The sequence below is a fragment of the Centropristis striata genome, chromosome 8, assembly GCF_030273125.1.
Source record: "Centropristis striata isolate RG_2023a ecotype Rhode Island chromosome 8, C.striata_1.0, whole genome shotgun sequence".
Classification (NCBI taxonomy): domain Eukaryota; kingdom Metazoa; phylum Chordata; class Actinopteri; order Perciformes; family Serranidae; genus Centropristis; species Centropristis striata.
The window spans coordinates 8,784,316-8,793,248 of record NC_081524.1 but is presented as its reverse complement, the minus strand read 5'-3'; the positions used below and the strand labels follow the sequence as shown (position 1 = coordinate 8,793,248).

At 38.0% G+C, this 8,933-nt stretch overlaps 1 protein-coding gene across 1 annotated transcript in view; it reads left to right on the top strand.

Annotated features, from left to right (window-relative positions):
• Positions 1–8,933, top strand: part of arhgef1b (Rho guanine nucleotide exchange factor (GEF) 1b) — a 62,204-nt gene continuing 53,271 nt past the window's right edge. Inside the window, exon 1 of the mRNA XM_059338634.1 lies at positions 1–117. The gene's annotated coding sequence lies outside the window, so the exon portion shown is untranslated. The remainder of the gene's footprint in view (positions 118–8,933) is intronic.

The following is an 8,933-nucleotide window of genomic DNA, read 5'->3' as shown; positions in this document are numbered from 1 at the left end:
TTTTTTTTTTTGATGTGTACTTCCGCGTACAATGTTTTTTTTCCCCACTGACACACGGCAACTTTCGAACAGGAAACCTATTAGACGCTTCGCCTGTCGCTTTCTCTGTATTCACGGGTGAGTATCTTCATTCAACACTAAAGCCGACGAACGTTAAATATAAAGAGTTTGAACTTTTTCGACGCTTTTGTTCGCTCCATTTAAAGTGGTTGTGGCTGTTTGTTTTACCGAGAGATCTTCCCGTCCACAGCCCGAGCTGAGCTGCTGCAGACGGCAGGAATGCTGCGTCCGGCTGCTGCTGTGTGCACGACATATCTCCACCTCTGTGGATGATTATTTAACATTGTGGTTAATGAATGTAGACTTTGACTCCTAATATCGTCACCCTGTTAAAATAATCGCCTGACTCATTTTTTTCAAGTTTTGCAGGAAACACTAAAAACTTCACCAAAAGTGTAACATATGGCATTTATTGATCATTTCACTCAAAAAGGATGTAACAAAGGATGGCTATTGGCATAGTAATAACACTGTGTGTAAATCATGTAACTTAAGAGAAATAAATGACTTAGGCAATTTTTTGAACATGCTTTTGTGACTTAAGCAAGATATGGTAACACTTTATTTTGAAGGTGTCTACATAAGAGTCACACAAGCCTGTCAGAAACATGACATGACAAGTATCATGAGCATTAATGTTACTTCAAAGTGTCATTAATGTTCATGACACATCCCTGGTCATGTTTATGACACGCTCATGTCACTCTTATGTAGACACCTTCAAAATAAAGTGTCACCATATCTTGCTTAAGTCACAAAGGCATGTTCAAAAAATTGCCTAAGTCACATTTTATTTTGACATAGGCATAATAAATCCGCTTAAGTCACACACTTGACATAGGCCATTATCTCAAAGGGGTAAAATCACATGATCTGATCAACTGAGGATGTAGGTGATTTTACCATAGGTGGCCGTCGATTATTTTAACAGTGTGACGATATGAAACTTGAAGTGTGTGTGAGAAGCAATTATGTGTGTGTGTGTGTGTGTAACAACTTCAGGTAGCAGAGTTGGCCCTTGTGTGTGTGAGTGAGTGTGTGTGTGCAGAATTTTACGGCGGGCTTATACCAAAACTACAAATCACTTTAATATTCCCAAAGCGGGGTTATGCTGTGTGATTTGAGTTTATAGCTGGTGACCTTGTGAAATTTTATTCCTCTTTGCTGACATTTATCACACAAGTAATGTGGTTGTTTCTCATGAGGAAAGTGCTGCTGTAGATTATGAACCTGCTTTCATATTTCTTATTAAATTGTCTTTTTTTCCCCTGCACTGATTACAGGTAGATCTAACAATCAGTGCAAGCTTTTTTTTTTTAAATTCCTAACTTATTTATTTGTCAACACTGTTTTGCATTACACAAGGCTGTGTATGTATGTTTGACACGAGTCCCTCCCAGTTTTCCTCTCCCTCCTCCTCTTTTCCTATAGCCCCCCCTCCTCTGATCAGCCTATATAGAGTGGGAGTCCAGACCGAGTCCAGTAATTAGTGTCTGCATATAATTGATTACCGATGATGATTTTTGCCTTGTGAAACAGAGGACATTGCCTGTGCAGAGTATAGGCGAGAGTTTCCTGTGCTCACAGGAAACTGCCATTTAGTGTACATCCAGTGCGGCTTCATTATCTCGCCGCAGTCATTAACTGAAGATATAGGAGGCTGGAGCAGCGAGGCTGTACTTTGCCAGTGAGCCGCCATGTTTTCATTAATCTCTTTTCTCAAGGAACATTTTCAATGCCAGGTTGCCGGGCCAGTTTGACACATTTGTGACTTCTGCATTGTTCCGTGATCTGCAAGCTAAACAAACTTATAACAGCATTTTAAATAACACAAGTAGCTAATTATTAGACGGTGCCATGTTTGTGTTAAGGGCGTTGCATGCAGCTGGCGGTTTCGGAGACTGTGACGCGTTCCCAGCCAGACGCTGCACCCCAGAGGCCCCATGTGAAGCAGGGCCCTGCCACTTCCTGTTACGCTCTGCTAGACTAGAGGAGCACTGCACTTGTCATCTCTCTCTCTCCACGTTTTACAAGTGCAGGCTTGTCTGGAGCCCAAAGGCTACCTTCTCTTCCTTTTAAAGGAATGTTGGCTATTTAATCTGAGTTGCTGTGCCGCTCTCTCCCTCCCTGTGTCTCTCGCTCCCTCTCTCTCTATTGTTATAGGCCAACGTAAACTCACCCACATCCCCTGCCTCTCAGAGGGTCGGGAGATAAACTGGGATAGGGCTCCAGCGAGGCATCGTTGTTAGCCTCTATGAGACATACCCAACAACTGGAATGACAGGTAATGGCACCCACAGTGGAACAGCCAGGGGGTGTCCTAAGGGCCTGGAGCTGTGTTGCAGGCAAGCTAATAATTTACTGTAGCCAGGCTCGGACTTCAAAGGGAACACAGGTATTCTTCTCTGGCTGAGGCTGGATTGACGCACAGGCAGCAGATAATGAGAGACAGAGTGGACCAGGCTGCTCTTCTTCTCTCCACAGATCAGCAGTGAAATCTACTGATTCCTCCTGAATGAGCTCAGTGGGCGAAGTTACAAAATCTGTGTGTGTGCATTCGTGTGCACAGGAAGGTGGTTATGCTGTAAAGCGCCTGTGGCACAACTATACCTGAAACCACAGCTAATGTCAGCACCGAGCAAGGTGACACACTGTGAGGAGTCACTTGTTTTGTTTTTTTCCACGTATAAAGTGAGACAATAGCGATGTGTCAGCTGGGAGACATTTCTGTTCCTTTCATATCTGTGGTTGTCGCTTTGCAGCCATTTGCAGGTTATGTTGTTGAACAGTGAGCAGGATTTGAATTTGCATCAAGTGTGATGATGCACCTTGATTATTCCGTTGTTTAATTACTAGATTATCACCTGGATATAGCCACAAAAAAGACATTTGTATCCTTTTATTTTAGGGATGCATGATATGGATTTTTTTTATCAGCTGATATTGTTAATTACCTGCTTCTCGTGGCCAATGCGATGTGCTCAATAATTTCACTTTTTCTTATTTTAAAAAGAAGTTTGTAACCTGTAGTTTCTGCACACCTGAGGGTAGTAAAGGCTGAGGTGTAGTGAGGAAAGATGGATGATTTAATATTTCATAGCACTGACGAAATCTGTCTGACGTCATTATTGTTTACATAACAACAACAAAGAAACAGTGCGAACTCTGACATCAAAAACTTTACTTAGAAAAAAAATATATACTTTGGTTTTAATAGATCAAGGATTGAAATTATGTAGTTATGTGTTGACATTATCTGTTAAATCAGATATATTATTGTATTAAATACTCAATACTGCTGACTATCCAGTGTGTGAGTAAAGTTAATGAAATCCATTTGGCTTCTTGGCTTATCGGAATAACAAATATAGCTATAAATGTCCCATTATCGGCCTGATACATACATCATGCATCCCCAGTTATTTTATCTATAAATGTTGCCTTAATTTAGTTTTCAGAGAATAACATTAAACATAATATTGTGTCACATTGAGCTCAGAGAGCAGCATATAAATAGAAAACAATAGAAAACAGATGACAATAGGCCTTTTCAACAAGAAAAACACAGGGCTAAATAATGGACTTAATGATGGCTGTGTTCCATTTGACTGCTTTTTTTTTTTTTTACATTCCTTTTCAGTGTATTTTAGTTCTTGTGATTCTCCTGATGAACTAGATTTTGAGTCAATTGACAGAAAAATAAAAAAAAAATCTTCTTTTTTAAGTAGATTCTGATTTCAGCCTCTCGAAAAACAACCCAAAAAGTTGGCACGTTTTGTAAAACGTAAACAAAAACAGAATAAATCAAATTCAACTGTGAAAAAGATTAAAAAAGACTAAGGTATCATCTTAATCTACTCCCTCATTCACACGTTCACCACACCCTTCATAATAGACACTAATGAACAATAATTATTATGATTTTGTAGCATCAGTGACAGATGTCATGGCACATCGTTGTGATTTAACGACACAACCGAAGAAGATCTCTGTACACAGACAGTTACTAACGGAGTCATTTACTGTAGAGTTGACCAGTTGTGGCTTGCCATCTCTCACGACGTGTGTGATGTCATCAGAAAGGCGGAGCTAAGGGTCAGACTTCAAGGAACAACAATGTAAACAAACAATGACGCTGGCTGAACAACATAGGGCTCGGCGATATATACCGATATAAAAAATATATCGATACGTTTTTAAATGTGATATGGAATTAGACCATATCACATATATCTATATAGTTCTTTTTTTCTTTCTTTATATACAAATGCTGCCCTTACTAGGGTTTGTCATATATAGTTCTTTTGTAATGTTTGTTATTCTTTTCTCATTTAAATATATTTATTTCATAAAAATATTGGCCTATTTTATTTCATAGACATATACCTGCCACCTGCCACAGCCATTTCATTTATTTTTATTTAAGATATTTTTTTATTTAAATGTGCACTTTATGGAGCTTTGATTAAAAAAAAAAGAAATAAAAGAAGAGGTACTGCTGTTATACAGAATTTATGTTCACTTAGATGAATGGTTTCAATAAAAATACATGTCATATTTGGCTAAACATATTGGGATATATATATATATAAATATCGATATTCAGCCTAAGTATATCAGGATATGACTTTTGGTCTAAATCGCCCAGCCCTACAACAATATCTGTTACTTCGCCATGTTGTGTGTGGAAGTGCCTAAAGTCGCAGACGTGTCAGGACATTGAGAGGCGTCCTAAATTCGGCATCAGATGTCGTTCTGTCTTACAAGTGTTTGAGGTGTTTCTCAAAAAAAGTATTTAACATGACTCTGTGTATTAATTTACTGATTACTCCCTGCAGAAAATGATCGCCATAATTACTTTTGCATTACTGAGCAACATCCTCTGAGGTGCAATGGCACATAATTGCTAATTAACGGTTCGGCCTTAAACATACCCACATATCAGATCAGATGAAGACAGACTTTAAAGGGGGGAAAAAGCAAGTTTTATGATATTTAATGGGTAAAGCACACAAAAACTCACATACTTGAGTCGCTCGCTCACTCACCAAACCATGCTTGGTGAGAGACTGGTCCAGCTTATTTGACGTGTTTGCCACTAAAAAAGGGAAACTGATGAACTGACTCAGTTCATTTTCATTTTCAGCTCAAACTCATTTTCAGCACTCTTCTTTTGCATGTACTGCCTGTGCTGCAGCGACAAAGAGCTGGTCGAAAATCGACCTTAGTTTACTTTAAAGCATGAGGAGAAATCCTTTGAGACATTTTTCAGACAACCTGTTCATCCTCAGAGTCAGAATGAGACTGCCCAGACTGAAGGCCTCTCAAAGAGCACTCTAGATAATATCGCTGTGTTGAATTTTAAAAATAATTGTGTAAATTATTACACCACCCTTGTTTTCTTCAATTTCTTGTTCATTTTAATGCCTGGTACATGTATTTGTTTGGACAAATATAATGACAACAACACAACAAAAATAGCTCATAAGAGTTTAATTCAAGAGCTGATATCTAGACATTTTTCATTGTTTTCTTGATCATGATTTTGGTTTTTATCAAGAAAACCATGGACAATGTCCAGATATCAGCTCTTAAATTAAACTTTTATGAGCTATTTTTTGTTGTTATCATTATTATTTGTCCAAGCAAATGTACCTTTAGTTGTACCAGGCATTAAAATGAACAAGACAACAAGACACAAAAAGGGTAGTCTAATATTTTTTTTCCATGACTGTATATGTGAAGAGTTAGTGGATACCTCCTTTAAGAATGTAACTTAGTATTATTTCCATACAGAATCTACTCTGTTCTGCCCTGTGTCTGAGCCGGCAGTGTTTAAATGTGTGTAAAATACTGATTATTGTTGTTTTCATGTTAATTTCAGACTATTCCCCGTGAACACATAAGTGCCACTGTTCAGCAGTCGAGCTCATTCACAGGAAAATGATTGTTAAGTTATATTATCTCACACAGGCAGCTCAGTGTATTCACCTGCCAATCTCTGTCATCTCTGTGCTGTCACTCAACAAGACAAGGCTCCCTGTCTGCACTATGTGTGGTCCTGTGTGTGTGTGTGTGTGATAGACACGTGAGTTGTGTGTGTGTGCCGCGCCAGTGAACACACACAACTGGATGATAAGAGGATTTTGTGCAAGTATACTCCCGCTGCAGCAGCTTGTTCCTCACACTCTGAGAGAGAGAGAAAAAGGTAGAAAATGGAAAGAGTTACATCTATCCGTCCAAGTGTGAGTCACAGAGATGGCTGGCTGGAAAGCTGATGTGACGGAGAGTGAGTGAGGGAGAGAGAGAGAGAGAGAGACAGGGAGAGAGGGAGGAAACAGAGAATGAGCTCTTTCATTTGAGGGTCACGGTGGAAAAAGCGAGACTCGACTCCATAGATGATGTTTACTCTTGAGCAGTGTTGGATGGGGGGCATGGTGGGGTGAAAGGTCCTCCAGTCTCAGTGTTTCTGCAGACAGTGTGCTGACTGTGTGTCAGCTCAGGCCTTTACAAACAAAAAGGGATCCTGTATTTGTCAGATTGTTATAAATGTTGTAACACGATGACTTGACATGACGTTTTTGCAATGAAATAACTCAAATGATCATTTTGAATCATGCCAAGATCAACCATTTTCTGTTCATTGAATGCAACTTTACCTATTGTTTTAACGAAAAGCAACACATTTTAACTGATGTTCGGAGCAGATTCTGCTTTTTTACTAAATATTTCTAAAGCATGCTTTTTTTTCAGTACGACGTTCACTAAACGTTAAACCTAAGAGTCTTTGGTTTGTGAGGTTTAGGTCTGTCACGATAACACATTTTTTAGGACGATATATTTTCCCGGAAACTATCACGATAAACAATAGTATCGTTGTATCGATGTCGTTTTAGTTTTATAACTATATTAGAGCATAATAACTACATCCTTTTCCACAGCAATGAATTTTTAAATCTCGAAAATATTAAATGTTGGAATTGAAATGTTAAAATATCCTAGATAAATAAAACATAAATAAATAAACTACAAATAAAATAGACTTTCAGGCTCTGTTAACAAAAAATAGCACTTGGATAAACATTATGTATTATATTATTTTATTATGAAAATAACAAACAGTTGGAATGGCTGCTTGGGAATTTTTTTTCGGCAATTCATACTACCTGTCAAACATTTGCAGCATTACTTTAATCAACAAAAAAAGCACAAAAAGTCACGCATGTAAACAACAATATATTGAGTCCAGAAAAAACTATTGTGTCCTTTTTTATATATTGTATTAAGTATTTGGACTAAGTTAAGATATTTCCCAGTATCACAAAGTTTTCCACAATACTATTTTGATTCGATTAAATTCTGGGGCCTGAAACGGATATGAGACGAGATCATTTGCATCATTTAACAACTAGACACATTTATATCAAGCCACTAAAATGTGATTTGAAGGTTTAATTACTGAGGAGGTGTGAAGTTGGAAAGAAATGAGCTCGCAAGAAAGCTCCTAATCTCAGTCGCTTTAGTTCTGCTAAAAAGATTTTTTTTCATACTTTCTTAAAAACTGTCATTTGTGAGTGTGACAGTGTTGTAGAAGTGCAATGGAATCAGTTACGCTGTATAACAGACTTTAATCCAAAACATGAAAACAGGAAATGACGTAACGGAGAAACCATAGAAGTAACCATGGAGATTAAAAACAAAGCGCACACAGCATTAAGCTTGTTATTAGTTTTGAGAAGACGTTTTGGAAAACAAAGCTTCGCTGCAAAATGGTCGCTCTGGCTGAGCCGATGGTCGCGTTGTCTGCTCTCGGACTCGTTCTTGCCCTAAGATTGCAAGTAATTAATAGTATCCGCCTCTCCCACACACCTGCCCATAGCTAGCACACAGCCAATCAGAGGACCCGACATGGAGAAGCGACTGTTCATTCAAAACAACAACAACAACTGCAGTAGCATCAGTTACTGGAGAGAATTTGAAGGCTTTCATCGATGATGAGGATGTTTTTGACTCTTCTTATTGGCATCGAAGAGAGTTTGATTTACCAACAGACTCTGCTGTTGGTTCATTGATCTAATTGGAAAAAAGAAGTTAGCCTTTCATAGGACCTAGCTGTGTTTCCATTGAAGTTGAATCGGATTTTGAAGCGAAATTTTGAAATGTCGCATTAAAGAAAATGTGAATTAGGGATGTTTCCATCAACTGGTTTAGAGCAAATAAACAAAGCTGCATAAAAGTACTTTGGTCAGAAGATGGCAGTGTAGTGTATCGCTGAAGGCTAATCCGTCAGTTTACAGGTTGCTACTAATCGGAAAACATTGGCCACCCATGAGAGAAAAAATGTTTTCAGGAATTAGATTTATGTGGGCATCTTATAATTGTTCTTATATGTCAGCTCATATTGACCGGCAGAGCGGAAAGAGCTGATCAGTCATGTGAGTTAAATGTTTGTTACATCAGAACTAATTTGAAACTTGGATTAACTATTTTTTTTTAAAAACGTTAAATTTTATGCTATTATGTTTTTCCGAATTTTGGTGTTTCCTTCAAGCTTTTCTCATGAATCTTCAAAAAGATGGATAAACAGATTGTTCTTCCAATCACATGCCAATGATTTTTTTAAAAATACCTGCCCTTTTCCAGTTTCCAGTTATTGTGTTATTTTACTTTGTTTTTGAATATTTTGGCTGAAGACACTTAAATGTGGAAGTTATCAGCTTTGCTCGCCTTATCTTGAATGTTATCTAATCAAAGTTTGTACCATTATTTCATCATTCATTTCAAATTGAGGTAATGATTGGGATAAAGATGGATTATTATTACATGGTGCCTTATTAATCTGTCTGTCCTGAGGGAGAGAGAGGAATGTTGCA